Below are 15,018 nucleotides of genomic sequence, written 5' to 3'. Positions count from 1 at the left end.
TATATAATCATAAATTGCAACAGGTGCTATGAAAGGAGGCAACAGAAGCCAGTAATAGGGAATAATGGGAAAGGACTAGCAAGACACGATGATGAGAAAAAGTATCCCTGATATTTATACATAAGCTCAGGCATGAAGGCAGCCATGCAAAGAGCAGGGAAAAGAAGTGTTCGAGGAAGACAGAGCCATGCATACAAAGGCCCTGAGGTAGGAAACAGCTCACTGAGTTTAAAAATAAATAAGGCCAGTGGCTCATGCCTGTAATCTCAGCTACTCTGGAGGCCAAAGGACAGCTTGAGGCCAGGAGTTTGAGACCAGCCTGAGCAATATTGTAAGACCCCATCTCTAAAAATTAAATAAAATAAGAATAAAAATAAGAAGTTAGCGTAACAGAGGCATAATGGGCAATGAGATTGGCATAAAATGCCAATTGCCTACCCGAAAAGTAGCCAGGAGACGGGCTATACAGGGCATTACAGGTCAAAATAAAGAACTGAAATGGCCAGGCACAGTGGCTCACGCCTGTAATCCCAGCACCTTGGGAGGCTGAGGTGAGTGGATCAAGAGGTCAGGAGTTCATGGCCAGCCTGGCCAACATAACATGGTGAAACTCCGTCTCTACTAAAAACACAAAAATTAGCCAGGCATGGTGGTAGGCACCTTTAATCCCAGCTACTTGGGAGGCTGAGGCGGAGAACGGCTTGAACCCAGGAGGTGGAGGTTGCAGTGAGCTGAGATCGCGCCACTGCACTCCAGCCTGGGCGACAGAACGAGACTGTCTCAAAAAAAAAAAAAAAAAAGAGCTGAAATTTGAATTTTATTCCAAATCTAAAAACCACTAAAAATTTTTGCACGGTCACATTAGTGTTAAATAAAAGGAGCCAGACCACAAACAATATATACTATATGATTCAATTTTTACAAAAGTACAAAAAAAGAGCAAAATAATCTATGCTGTCAGAAGTCAGGATGGTGATTACCCTGGGTGGTAGAGGGGAGACAGGAACTGAAAGGGAACTGGATAGGGGCTTCTAGGTACGGGTAACGCTGTTTCTTGATCTAGATCTAGGTGCTGCTTACATGGGTATATTCAGTTTGTGGGAAAAAAACATCAAATTCCACTTTTACATGCATTTTTCTGTATATGTATTATATACTTCCATCATAAAGTTTTTAATAACGTAATATACTTTTTTTTTTTTTTTTGAGACGGAGTCTCGCTCTGTTGCCCAGGCTGGAGTGCAGTGGCGTGATCTCGGCTCACTGCAAGCTCTGCCTCCTGGGTTCTCGCCATTCTCCTGCCTCAGCCTCCCGAGTAGCTGGGACTACAGGTGCCTGCCACCATGCCTGGCTAATTTTTTGTATTTTTAGTAGCCACGGGGTTTCACCATGCTAGCCCAGCCCCTAATACATTTTTAAAATACTATTTTGTCCAGATAAAAACAGGAATAGAGTGCTCACTTCCACAACACAAATACTAAAATTGGAAGGGTACAGGGAAGATTAGTATGTGCCCTGCACAAGGATGACATGCTAATTCATAAAGCAGTCCATATTTTTAAATTTTTTTGTAAAAATAAAGAAACAAACGGTATAAAGGGGCACATGCAAATACGGCAGGTCTTGAATGAAAGATTACCCTGGTAGAAGCTTTCAGAGGAGTAATTCAAATAGCCAGTGATACAAAGTACCATGTTAATAAAGAATAAGGCTGGGTGCGGTGGCTCACACCTGTAATCCCAGCACTTTTGGAGGCCGAGGCAGGCGGATCACGAGGTCAGCAGCTCGAGACCAGCCTGGCCAACATGGTAAAACCCTGTCTCTACTAAAAATACAAAAATTACAGCACTTTGGGAGGCCGAGGCGGGCGGATCACGAGGTCAGGAGATCGAAACCATCCTGGCTAACACGGTGAAACCCCGTCTCTACTAAAAATACAAAAAAATTAGCCGGGCGTGGTAGCGGGCGCCTGTAGTCCCAGCTACTCGGGAGGCTGAGGCAGGAGAATGGCGTGAACCTGGGAGGCGGAGCTTGCAGTGAGCCGAGATCGCGCGCCACTGCACTCCAGCCTGGGCGACAGAGCGAGACTCCGTCTCAAAAAAAAAAAAAAAAAAAAAAAAAAATTAGCTGGGTGTGGTGGCAGGCACCTGTACTCCCAGCTACTTGGGAGGCTGAGGGAGAAGAATCGTTTGAACCCGGGAGGTGGAAGTTGCAATGAGCCGAGATCACACCACTTCACTCCAGCCTGGGTGACAGGGTGAGACTCTCTCAAAAAAAAAAAAAAAAAAAAAAAAAAAAGAATGTTGGGGCCAGGTGCCACTCATGCTTGTAATCCCAACACTCTGGGAGGCCAAGGTGGGAGAATCGCTTGAGCCCAGGAGTTCAAGACCAGCCTGGGCAACAAAGCAAAACCCTGTCTCTACAAAAAAAAAAAATGTTTCTTAATTAGCTGGGCATGGTGGTGCACACTCGTAGTCCCAGCTAATCGGAGGCTGAGGAAGGAGAACTGCCTAAGCCCAGGAGTTCAAGGCTGCTGTGAGCTATGACTGCCACTATACTCCAGATCGAGAGAAAGAGATCCCGTCTCTTAAAAAAAAAAAAAAAAAAAAAAAAAAAATGCTGAGTCTGGGAAGGAAGTTGTGCAATACTAAAGGATTAACTATAAATTCCTTAGAACATAAGGAGGAATCTCCAGAAATTAAGAAAGTCATAGATGACAACAGCAATGCCTAAAAGGTTAGCAATGCTTGTCATGTTGTGGCTCATATTTTAATATGGTATTTTCAAGCTCTTCCCTTGACCCTCCACTCCCATACAACTGAGAGTGTAATGACATAGACCCCAAACCTGAGCATCAATCATACCTGAGCTCGAATCAGTGGTCTGCCCCTCACTTTCTCTGGCAGTTAACTGCTCTGAGCTCAGTTCCCTCATTTATAAAATAAGGATAATGACTACCTCATAGAGTTATTATTTTTTCAAAGGTGAACAGAGTAGTCACTTCTGCAGCACAAATACTAAAACTGGAACAATACAGAGAAGATTAGCATGTCCCCCGCTCAAGGAGGGAACACTATTATAGTCACCCCTTTGAGTAGATCTAAAGGGTTATTTTAATTATTATTTCCTAATGGTATACGGAGGACCAATGGTGGATTTAACAAGAATTCCTTTGCTTCGGGCAGAGCAAAAAAAAAAAGTTTCCATTCTCAGACAAATCCATGGGTGAGAGAAGGGCTTATAAAACAGTCACCGGCCGGGCGCGGTGGCTCACGCCTCTAATCCCAGCACTTTGGGAGGCCGAAGCGGGCGGATCACGAGGTCAGGAGATCGAGACCATCCTGGCTAACGCGGTGAAATGCCATCTCTACTAAAAATACAAAAAATTAGCCGGGCATGGTGGCGGGTGCCTGTAGTCCCAGCTACTCGGGAGGCTGAGGCAGAATGGCGTGAACCCGGGAGGCGGAGCTTGCAGTGAGCCGAGATCACACCACTGCACTTCAGCCTGGGCGACACAGTGAGACACGGTCTCAAAAAAAAAAAAACAGTCACCATACAGAAACAGAATGAATAAAGATAAAATCAAAAAATAAAGAGAAGGTAGAAATGGGGCTTCTTCTAGAAGCTCACTAGCAGAGGTTCCAGGCATTTTCTAAGACACAGACAGAGACTTGAGCTAAAGCATACTGGGAGAAGTTCAGTGACTTGAGAAATTATGAAAAGGAAGAAACAATCTTCCCCGCAAGCCACAATTGCTACCTAATGTATTCTTCCCTCTGTGGAATATTACTTAAAACAAGTTAGAGATCAACACTAAGGATATTCTGTCATAGGTGGAAGGGCAAGGCCTTCAACCACTTTACACCATCCCCACCCTTAAGTATTATTTGAACAACCATAATTTGTTAAGCGCTTCTTAAGCACAGCCAAAGATGTTAAGTTTTATATTTCAGGAGCTACCATTTCAAAAGAAAAAAAATTAAAAGTTCAACTCCTTAAATCTTTTGGTAACTTTTTCCCCAAAATGTATCCTCTGTCTTAAAAGTAACTAAAATCTACTTCCTCCTGAATTTATTTATCTTTCCCCTAATCCAATAAATGTCTCTCCTTATTCTTCCTATTTACCTCACCATTAAATACCTAAGGTTTTCCTATTTCCTCCCAAGTTGGCACATTAACACTCTAATATTCATTCTGATCTCACAGTATTGAATCTGAGCATAGAAACCTCATAACATTCCCAGGGATAAATCTGCTACCCAATTCCTAAAAGATAACACACAGTTTAAAAAAATAAACGCAGTGGTGGTAATTATACAACTGTATACATGTGTCAAAATTCGTCAAACTGTACACTTAAAATTGGTGAATTTTATTGTATGTAAATTATACCTCAATAAAGCTTTTTTTTTTTTTTTTTTAAAGAATGCATTCCGGGCAGGGCATGATGGCTCATGCCTGTAATCTCAACACTTTGGGAGGCTGACATGGGAGGATCCCCTGAACCCAGGAGTTCCAGGAGACCAGCCTGGGAAACACAGGGAAACCTCATCTCTATAAATAAAAAAAAAAGTTAGCCAGGCATGGTGGCACACACCTGTGGTCCCAGCTTCTCAGAAGGCTGACGTGGGAAAATCACTTGAGCCCAGGCAGTAGAGGATGCAGTGAGACATCATCACAGCACTGCACTCCAAAAAAAAAGGGAATACATTCATTACATTCATTCATTCACTCATCAAATATTTGCTATGCATCTATTATATGCATCAAAGTTTATACCACATCTTTCAGCCTGGACTATCCGGGTCCTACCTGTAACAGCATGCTTTACTCATAAGTTGACACTGTCCCTAAAAGCTGTATTACATGAAAAATGATTCTGTTTCTGATAATGTTACCTTAATGATGGCCGCTTTACACTGGAAGGGCCATTAGCTATCCATCAACTTCCATTACATAAATGAAATATATGATCACTTAGGTACTCCCCATTTTAACAGAAATGCTTTCATCATAAGAAATAAGTAAGCACCTAGAGGCATATAGTACATACCACTACTACACTACTACAGCCTTATATGTTTGTCTTTTTACCAAAAAAAAACAACAACAACAAAAAAAAACAGCACACTTCAAGTGCATATTTACAACACTGCTGAAAGAAAAGGCAATACTATTGGAGAATAGACTTAAATGACTTATTCTAGGGCCCACAGTCACCCAGTGGCTGAGTCAAAGGCCAAAAAACTAGGTCTCATGATTCCCAAGGCAGTGGGCAAAGTAGAGAGACAACCACAGACCTGAGAAACAGACCTGGGTATGAATTCCAGTGCCATTTCTTACTAGTTGTGTGTGTGAACTTGGGACAGCCACTTTACTTTCTGACCTTTGGCTTGCTCATCTATAAAACAGGGATGCTGACTGGGAGCGGTGGCTCACGCCTGTAATCCCAGCACTTTGGGAGGCCGAGGCGGGCAGATCACTTGAGGTCAGGAGTTCGAAACCAACCTGGCCAACATGGTGAAACCCCATCTCCACTAAAAATACAAAAATTAACCAGGCAAGGTGGCACACACCTGTAATCCCAGCTACTCGGGAGGCTGAGGCAGGAGAATAGCTTAAACATGAGAGGCGGAGGTTGCAGTGAGCCGAGATCGCACCACTGCACTACAGCCTGGGTGACAGAGCACTCCGTCTCAAAAAAAAAAAAAAAAAAAAGGGATGCTAACTACCACCTCACAAAATTCTTGGGAAGACTGCCTAAGATCTATACCACCTAGCATAATTACTGGGCACAGAATAGGCAACTCAACAACATTAGTTCCTTTTCTTGGTCTTAAATTATTTAAGATTAAGAAAACACCTCATAATCAACGAAGGCTAATTAACAATCCGCATTATTAATCACTGGTCAACAATGAACCTGTGTTTGCTGCCTTCTTCATACTCCAACCCATTCCCTTCCCAGCTCACTATTTCCAGCTTTTCAAACTTTAGTTACTATGTTTAGAAAAGTGATTTAATTTTAGAAACCTGGAAAATTCTTCTAGGAGTAAATTCTTCTAGGAGTAAATTGAGCAAAACCTTAATCTGCCCCCAGGGGAATTCTGAGCAAAACAATTATTTCTGACAAAAGAAGAATTTTCTATGGGAGTAATTCAATTTAACCACATGAATACTACCAAAGTTGCAAACAAGGTGACAGAAGGCAATCTGGAACACACCTTCCAGATTCCCCAAAAAGAAATGTCCTCCTAAAATTCAAACCCCTCCCTCCCTAATTTGAGGTAGTCAAATCTTATTAGGTGATCTGAATTCTCCCGGCTCTGACACCAGTCCAGCTCCTTAGGCCAGAACTGCAGCCGTCTGTAAAAGAAATACCCTGAGCAAACCCCACCCCTCAAAACATCCCCAAAAGGCAGGGAGGTCCAGAGAGTATTTTCTCCTCCAACGACAGATAAGGCACCAAGGGCTCAGCAGCGCAATCCTTCCCCCAAGGTCATTCAAGTCAGTGAAGGTGCGACGGTGGAGCTGCAGGCAGTCTCTGGCCTTCTAGAAATCACACTGCAGGGGTTTTGGGGGTGCCTACTCTCTTCCCCTCTCCCACCCGCAAGGGTGAGCACTGGCCTCGGCATTCCCGAAACAAGCCACAACAAGCTCTGCAGTGTTAGGAAAGGGGTTGACGCGATGAAGAAACAGATGCTCCAAAGCAAGATGGTCTTTCTCGGCTCACAGAGGCTCCTCCAAGGTTATGCACAGAAACCGCAGCCACCTCCAAGAGCTCTAAACCGGGCTCCGAAGCCCCAGCGCGGCCGCTCCGGGTCGCCAGGTTCCCTGCAGGCAGGCTCCGCAGCCAGAGGCCACCAGCCCCAGAAACCGCACTTCATTCCTGCGCTCCGGGAAGCCATGGCTCCTTCCCTGCCCGGGCGGCTGGGCGGGGGCCGGGGGTGCGCCGGGAGGCGGGCCCCGCGCTGCGGAAAGTTCACCGCGGCGGGCGGGGGGAGGCCCCGGCCCCGCTCGCCGGCGTCCCCCTGCAGATTCCACCATTAATTAGTCCTAAGGACTGTCTACTGGCAACTTAAACAAAGCGAATGCCTCGAATTCCTTCCCGGCCCAGCGGTCTGGCTGCGAGACCAGCAGAGCGCCCGGGACGCGGGCCGGCGCGGCCGACAGCTGCGGCGGCCGCGGGACCCCTCCCCGCCCGGCCCGCGGCCCGCGCCCCGCGCCCCGCGCCCGCAGCTGGCCCCGCACGCCGGCCCGACGCGCTCCCAAACCGCCCTCCTCCTCCTCCTGCTGCAGCTCCCGGGCCCTTCCTGTCTGATCACTTCCTTCCTCCGGTGCCCGCCGGGCCCCGCGCAGCCCCCTCCCCGGCCGCCTCGTCGCCCCCCGCCCCTGTCGGCCCGCGCCCCCTCCCCCAACCCCAAACTCTACCCCCGAAACTCTTCGCCGCCCCCTCGAAAATGTCTCCTCCGCCTCTCTGCCCCAAACATTTCTCAGAGTCTGGCTCCCACCAAGAAGTCTCCTCAGAACCTTCCCTCCCCCTCCCGAGGAAAAATCTCCTCAGAGTCTCTTCCTCCAACTCCACAAACATGTGCTGGGTCTCGCCCCAAAAGGTCCCCTCCTGAGCCCTTCCTCCAAAATCCATTCCAACTCTCCCCCAACTCCACACCCCCATCTCTCCTCGGCTGCGCCCGCGGTTTCTTCTGCCCCGTGGCCGCGGGTGCCCCGACCTCACCCGGGACCGGCCTCCCAACCCCGCCGCCCTCCCCTCCCCGCGCCGCGCTCCCGCCGCCGCCGCCTCACGGACCCTCACCTCTGCGGCCCCGAACCGCGCTCCCGCCCGCGAAGGGTTCCGCCGCTCAGCTGCCAGCGACCGGCGCCTCCTCTGGCTCCGCGGGACTGACAATGAGGGGCGGGGCCAAATTGTGACGTCAGTGTTCTGGAAGGCGGGGTCTTTGCGATGGGCGGGGTTGTCTTAGGCCCCGCCCCCTCCGTCCTTTTTTTCCCTTCCCAGGACTTAGACTCCACCAAGTTTTTATTGCCTCCGTAGCTGGGTCCTGTGCTAGGCGCCCTGGGAAATCGAAATGGAAGACAAGACTTCTCGATTTCAGGAGGGACACTTTCGGCCCGCGTGGTGGCTCAAGTCTGTAATCCCAGAACTTTGGGAGGCTGAGGCGGACGGATCGCTTAAACTCAGAAGTTCGAGACCAGCCTGGGCAACATGGCGAAACCCCATCTCTATAAAAAATACAAAAATTAGCTGGGCGTGGTGGCGCCCGCCGGTAAGCTAAAGTAGGAGGATCGCTTGAGCCCAGGGAGGTCGAGGCTGCAGTGAGCCGTGATCGTGCCACTGCATTCCAGCTTGGGTGACAGAGTGAGACCCTGTCTCAAAAGAAAAAGAAAAAAGCGGGACACTCTCAGTAGGGTTGTGAGGATTAAATGAGATAATCAATGGAAAGGTGCTTAGCCTAAAACCTGATATGGAATAATCACTCAACAAATCCTATTTCTATTACTCTGCAAATGCAGAGAAGGAACTCAGCTCAGACTCAGGAGGCATGGGTTCCAGTCCCCCACTGTGCTATTAATTCTTTGTGTGATGCTAGACAAGTACTTTCCCATCTATGTTCCCGATTTTCATCTTCTTTAAAATGGGAAGGGGGAATAACCAGATGATCTCAAAATCCCCTCCCATACTTCTATGGCATACTTCCTTTAAGTCTACTGTCTAAAAGGCACCTAGTGCCCTGAGAAGCCAGGAGGAAGCCTTCAAAGACAGCCCAAGACCCACACCCAGCATAGTACAGGACACAGCCAGAGACTGCTCTCGCTGCGGATGCCCTCCCACACGCTGGCACGCAGCAGCATTCACAAGCCAGGACACAGATGGGCTGAGGGCTGCTTCCTCTCTGACTACAGCAGCATGGTTGGTCTCTTGAGACATCTCTTGTGTAAGCTCTTTATTGCCTATGGAATAAAGGCCAAAGCCCTGGCCTGGTATGATCACTTCCTACCTTTACACACACACACACACACACACACAAACAAAGTTTATCCAAACTTCTCTTAGCACACCCACTGCTTTCCCACATTTGACCCTTTGCTGAAGCTCTTCCCCTGCTGTCTCACCTCCCAGCTTCTCCCAGCCAGAAAGCAATCCTCCCTGTTCTGAATAACCAATAACATTGTGTTTAACCCTCACGTGGGCATGAACACTACAACTTATAAAGAACTGACCTCCCATTTGTTTCTTAGCACTTCCTGGAGGTCAGAACCCACACATGTTTGTGGAGCTCAAGCTCTGATGCCAGAAAACCCTGGGATCATATGTTCTGGGGTCATAATAGCCATCTCTGAGCCTGTCTTCTCATCTATAAAATGGGGATAATAATATAGTCTTGTAGTGTTTGTTTTAAAATTACCTAAGATACTGTATGGAAAACATCAGGCACAGTGTTCCACAAACAATATGAACAATATGATTGTCATTCTTATTTTCTTTTTCTTTCTTTTTTTTTTTTTTTTTTTTGAGACGAATTTTCTCTCTTGTCGCCCAGGCTGGAGTGCAGTGGCACGATCTCAGTTCACTGCAACCTCTGCCTTCCAGGTTCAAGAGATTCTCCTGCCTCAGCCTCCCAAGTAGCTGGGATTACCGGCACTTGCCACCACACCTGGCTAATTTTTGTATTTTTAGTAGAGACGGTGTTTCACCATGTTGGCCACGCTGGTCTCGAACTCCTGACCTCAGGTGATCCACTCACCTCGGCCTCCGTAAGTGCTAGGATTACAGACGTGAGCCACCACACCAGGCCCCTGTCATTCTTATTTTCAGTAGTATTATATTGACCAGGCGCGGTTGCTCATGCCTGCAATCCCAGCACTTTGGGAGGATCACTTGAGTCCAGGGGGGTGGATCACTTGAGTCCAGGAGTTTGAGACCAGCCTGGGCAACATGGCAAAACCCCGTCTTTACAAAAAATACTAAAAATTAGCCAGGCCTGGTGGTGCCCGTGCAGTCTCAGCTACTCAGGAGGCTGTGGTGGGAGGATCCCTTGAACCTGGGAGGTGGAGACTGCAATAAGCCATGATAATGCCACCACACTACAGCCTGGTGACAGATCGAGACCCTGTCTCAAAAAAAAAATATATATATATATATAATTACTGTATGATTTATATATGTATTTTTTATATATAACTACTATAATCAGTATTATTTCTAGTTATTAACACCACACAGCACCTCATAACAATCCACCTAATCATTTCATATGGAAGACTTTAGGGTCTTGAGAAAGGAAGAGGCTTGCTGAAAGTGGCCCTGCAAAGCATTCCCATTGGAATGGAAACCAGCACTCCAGTCTGCAGACCCCAGATGGATTCAGCAGAGTCACATCTGATGATGCCCCAGGGCATCTCTGCCATTCAGCATGCCTCCAAGCTGGGGTCAGCTTGTAGTTCTCTCTGAGAGTTCTTTGCAGCACAGCTGACCCATTTCTGCTTCGTGCCTTTCTCCTCTCACCTTCTTTACAGAGACGTGGATCTGTGTTAAACCGCCCTTGGCATCTCTGCAATCCTCTAGGAGAACTGCAATGAGGCACTGGGCATTTCTAGAGCACTGGCCTGTGGAAGGAGGGGAGGAACTTTGGGGTTCTGATTAATTTCCTATGCTGCAGGCAGGCACATGGGTGTCCTGAAATGCCTGGCCCGGTCCTCAAAGGCCCCTAATAAATTATAGCTTATTTTTAGAAAAAATATTCAAAAACACCACTTCCTGTGAAAAGTAATCATGGCTGTAAGATTGCTGGAGGCAAAGGAAGGGCCTTTACTGAGTTGCTCCTAAGGGCTAATGCTGATTCCAAGTACCACAAACCCTTGGAAGGAAGAACCCAGGACATATAAGGTAGGTTCTGAAGAAAGAACTTTCTCCCCAGGACCCATGATCCCAGCAACCACTTATTGATTTATTCATAGCAAAAGCTTTGGCACAGGAAAGATCGGGATTCAAAACCCAGCTCTGCCACTTACTAGTTATGTAATCTTGGGCTTTTAGGTCTCTGCACCTCAGTTTCTCATCTGCAAAATGGAAATAATAATACTACCTTTCTCACACAGTGCCTGTGAGGGTTAAACATGTGAAAGAGCTGAGTTCAGAGCCTGGCACCTAGTTCATGCCAGGATATAGTGGTTGCTGTTACTATTTGAACATGTCCTCATCCTCCCAGCAAGACCTCCATTAGTAAAAGGAAAGGAATAGATTTGCATGATTGGACAATAAAAGGTCTCTATTGGGCATTGTTAAGTGAAAAGAGTAAGAGTAAGTTGCCGAATTACAAGTGTAGTAGGATCCTGTAGTTATAGTTTGTAATATATGCTTAGTATATGCATAGAAAAATATGGAGACTATAAAGAACTAAATAGGCCAGGCGCAGTGGCTCACACCTGTAATCCCAGTGCTTTGGGTGGCCAAGGTGGGAAGATTACTTGAGACCAGGAGTTTGAGACCAACCTGGGCAACATAGTGAGACCCCTGTCTTTACAAAAAAAAATTTTTATTTTTTTATTTTTATTTTTTTAGACAGAGTTCACCCTCTGTCGCTCAGGCTGGAGTGCAGTGGCACGATCTGGGCTCACTGCAATCTTTGCCTCCCAGGTTCAAGCGATTCTCCTGCTTCAGCCTCCCGAGTAGCCGGGATTACAGGAATGATCCACCACACCCGGGTAATTTTTGTATTTTTAGTAGAGACAGGGTTTCACCATGTTGCCCAGGCTGGTCTCGAATGCCTGGGCTCAAGCGATCCTTTAGCTTTGTCCTCCCAAAGTGCTGGGATTGCAGGCGTGAGCCACCATGCCCAGCCAAAATTTTATTTATTTATTTATTTATTTTTTTTTTTGAGACAGAGTCTCGCTCTGTCGCTCAGGCTAGAGTGCAGTGGTGCGATCTCGGCTCTGCCTCCTGTATTCAAGCAATTCTCCTTCCCCAGCTGGCTGAGTAGCTGGGATTACAGGCCTGCGACACCATGCCCGGCTAATTTTTGTATTTTTAGTAGAGACGGGGTTTCACCATGTTGGTCAGGCTGGTCTCGAACTCCTGACCTCATGATCCGCCCACCTCAGCCTCCCAAAGTGCTAGGATTACAGGTGTGAGCCACCGCCAGGCATGGTGGCTCACACCTGGGGTCCTAGTTACTCAGGAGGCTGAGGAGGGAGGATTGCTTGAGCCCAGGAGTTGGAGGCTACAGTGAGCTATGATCTCTGCACTGCACTCCAGCCTGAGTGACAGAGAAAGACACTGTCTCTAAAAAAATAAATAAATAAAAAAGAGCTAGAGAACCTTCAGCTTTTTTTCTTTTTTTTTTTGCTTTGCTGAGTTTCATTTTGTTTTTGTTTTTTCTTTTTTTTTTTTTTTGAGATAGAGTCTCACTTTGTCACCCAGGCTAAAGTGCAGTGGCATGATCTCGGGTCACTACAACTCCACTTCCCAGGCTCAACTAATCCTCCAACCTCAGCCTCCCAAGTAGCTGGGATAACAGGTGCCTGCCAACACGCCCAGCTAATTTTTTTTGTATTTTTGGTAGAGATGAGGTTTCACCATGCTGCCCAGGCTGGTCTCCATCTCCTGAGCTCAAGCCATCCACCTGCCTTGGCCTCCCAAAGTGCTGGGATTACAGGTGTGAGACACTGTGCCCAGCCTGTTTTGCTGTTCTGTGTGTGCATATAGTGAGAACTTTCAAAAAAGACTTTGCTATGGAGGGGAAAGGGGGTAAAAACACAGCTACAAGGTATACGAGCAGTGGGCATCTGAGCCACCTGTGCATACTGCAGTAGAAAGTTCCACAGATCCCATCTCCTCCTTCGTGGGGTTCCAAGAAAGCCCATGCCGAGACGATTTTCGCTTTCTCCCCTGACCCTAGCCCTTGGTTGCATTTGAACTTTCAATGCTAGAAGCCAAAAGTAAGACACCTAATAGAAGTCTCAGGAACCATGACAAGGCCAGGACAAAAAGAATTTTAAGCAGGGAGAATTTTTTTTTGTCCCTGTCTGTATTAGTCAGAGTTCTCCAGAGAAACAGAACCAATAGGAGTATATATATATGTATATATATATATATATACACACACACACATATACGTATATATGTATACACATATATACGTATATATATATAAAATTTACTTATTATAAGAATTGGCTCACAAGATTATGGAAGCAGAGAAGTCCCACAATCTGCCTTTTGCAAGCTGGAGAACCAGAAAAGATGGTGGTACTAAGAATGGGGGTTTGTGGGCAGGGAAGTGCTGGTATAAGTCTCAGAGTCCAAGGATCTGAGAACCAGGAGCTCCAATGTCCAAGTGCAGGAGAAGATGGATGTTCCAGCTCAATGAGAGAGAGCAAATTTTCCTTCCTCCTCTTTTTTGTTCTGTTGGGCCCTCAGTGAATTGGACAAGGGCCCTTGTTCTTTGGGCCCTCAGTGAATTGGATCATGCCCACCCACATTGGTGAAGGCAATTTTCTCTACTCAATCTACCAATTCAAATATTAATATCTCCTGGAAATACTCAGAGATAATGTTTTACCAGCTATCTGGGCATCCCTTAGCCCAGTCAAATTGACACATAAAATTCACCATCACACTGTCCTATGCCCCCTCCACACCTTCCAAAGAATCACAATATGTCAGCACCTTGTGTCTACCATGTCTAAACTTGCACTTTCATTTTCACTCATTATATCTTTCTGCAATTTAATTTTTTACATGTAGAAGTATTACTGTGTCATCAGAAAAAAAGGCAATAAAGATATACATAAAAAGAAAGCTAAACAAGCTGGAGTTGGCTCACTTTTGCTGGTTTGCAAACAATAAATGATTACCCAGTGTGATTGAGGCCAATGCAAAGTCTGCCAAGAATCATAGAAAGTCAGAATAGGAAGGAATAAAATAGCCCTCAATTCTCCTATCATCCCCAAAATGGCATGATTTTAAGTTCCCTCTATTCCTTTGCTCCCTCATGTTTCAGGGCAACCGTTACTACGTGCATTTCATTCATTCATTCATTCATTCATTCATTCCACAAACATTTATAGATCCTTTATTCTGAACCAAGAATCATGCTGGGTACTTTACATATACTACCTCTTAAAGGTTATAGGGGTCATTATTGCTAGTATATTGCATATACTATCTCTTAAAAGTTATAGGGGGTCATTATTGCTATCTTGCAGACTGGGAAAACAAGGCTCAGACAGGGAAAGTCACTTACTGGTCACACATCTAGTAGGATCTAAACCAAGACATGTGCAACATCAAAGCCCAAGTCTGGGAGGAAATGGACTGTATTCCAAAGCAAATAAGCTATGCACTCAGGCAGCCATTATTGGCTGGGTGGCTTTGGGCAAGTCATTGAACTCTTCTCAGCAGCAGTTTTCCCACCTCTGCAGAGTAAGTGTATACCCACCTATTTCATGTAAGCTAAGTGCTCTGTAAATCGTAACACATAATACAAAGGAAAGGCATCTCAGCTCTTCAGGGACTAGGTCTCAGTCGTCTTTGGACCTTTTGGTGCTTTCCCCCCTAGTGTTTGCCTCCATTAGTGTTCATCCCCCATTAGCGCAATTAGGACAGTCTTCCTCGCATGCATCTTATTTCTCCCTCCAGCCTGGGACTTCCTCGACGACAGGAATGATGCTTATTAATTTCTGATCCCTTTCTGTCCCTAGTACAGTGTCTGGCCTGCATCCCTCCATTCCTTTACATTTTTATGTATTTCATAAGAAATGGCTGAGTGCCTAACGTGTGCCAGGCACTACACAGACTGTAATACAGCAAAAGTCCCAAGTTTCCTGGACTGGAGGAGTGGAGAAACAGGACAACATTAAACACAATTACTTAATAACAATTCCATTAAGTGCTGCAAAGAATCAGGTGATATGCCAGGAGGGATTGGGGGAATGCAGGGTGGGGACCTAACTGAATTGAGGAGCCAGAGAAGGCTTCCTAGAGGAGGTGGCCTGGAGGCT

The 15,018-nt window shown here is 46.4% G+C and overlaps 1 protein-coding gene, 1 non-coding gene and 1 pseudogene across 9 annotated transcripts in view; 2 read left to right on the top strand and 1 right to left on the bottom strand.

Moving 5' to 3' along the window:
* LUZP1 (leucine zipper protein 1) overlaps positions 1–15,018 on the bottom strand; it is a 93,679-nt gene that overhangs the window by 76,325 nt on the left and 2,336 nt on the right. For 4 of the 8 annotated variants that reach the window (XM_063594109.1, XM_055096674.2, XM_055096676.2 and 1 more), the window contains one exon: positions 7,814–8,071. The exons of 3 other annotated variants lie outside the window; for them this stretch is intronic. The gene's annotated coding sequence lies outside the window, so the exon portion shown is untranslated. Of the gene's footprint in view, positions 1–4,597; positions 6,250–7,813; positions 8,072–15,018 lie in introns of those variants that run through there. One more of the 8 variants, XM_063594127.1, reaches the window with a different exon arrangement.
* On the top strand, positions 1,454–1,560 carry LOC112438307 (U6 spliceosomal RNA). Its single transcript, XR_003026763.1, has one exon. It is a non-coding gene; the product is annotated as a U6 spliceosomal RNA (small nuclear RNA).
* Positions 2,994–3,094, top strand: LOC112438370 (U6 spliceosomal RNA; annotated as a pseudogene).

The sequence above is a fragment of the Pan paniscus genome, chromosome 1, assembly GCF_029289425.2.
Source record: "Pan paniscus chromosome 1, NHGRI_mPanPan1-v2.0_pri, whole genome shotgun sequence".
In the NCBI taxonomy this organism is placed as follows: domain Eukaryota; kingdom Metazoa; phylum Chordata; class Mammalia; order Primates; family Hominidae; genus Pan; species Pan paniscus.
Note: the sequence above shows the minus strand (reverse complement) of the source record. Positions and strands in the feature narration are given on the sequence as shown.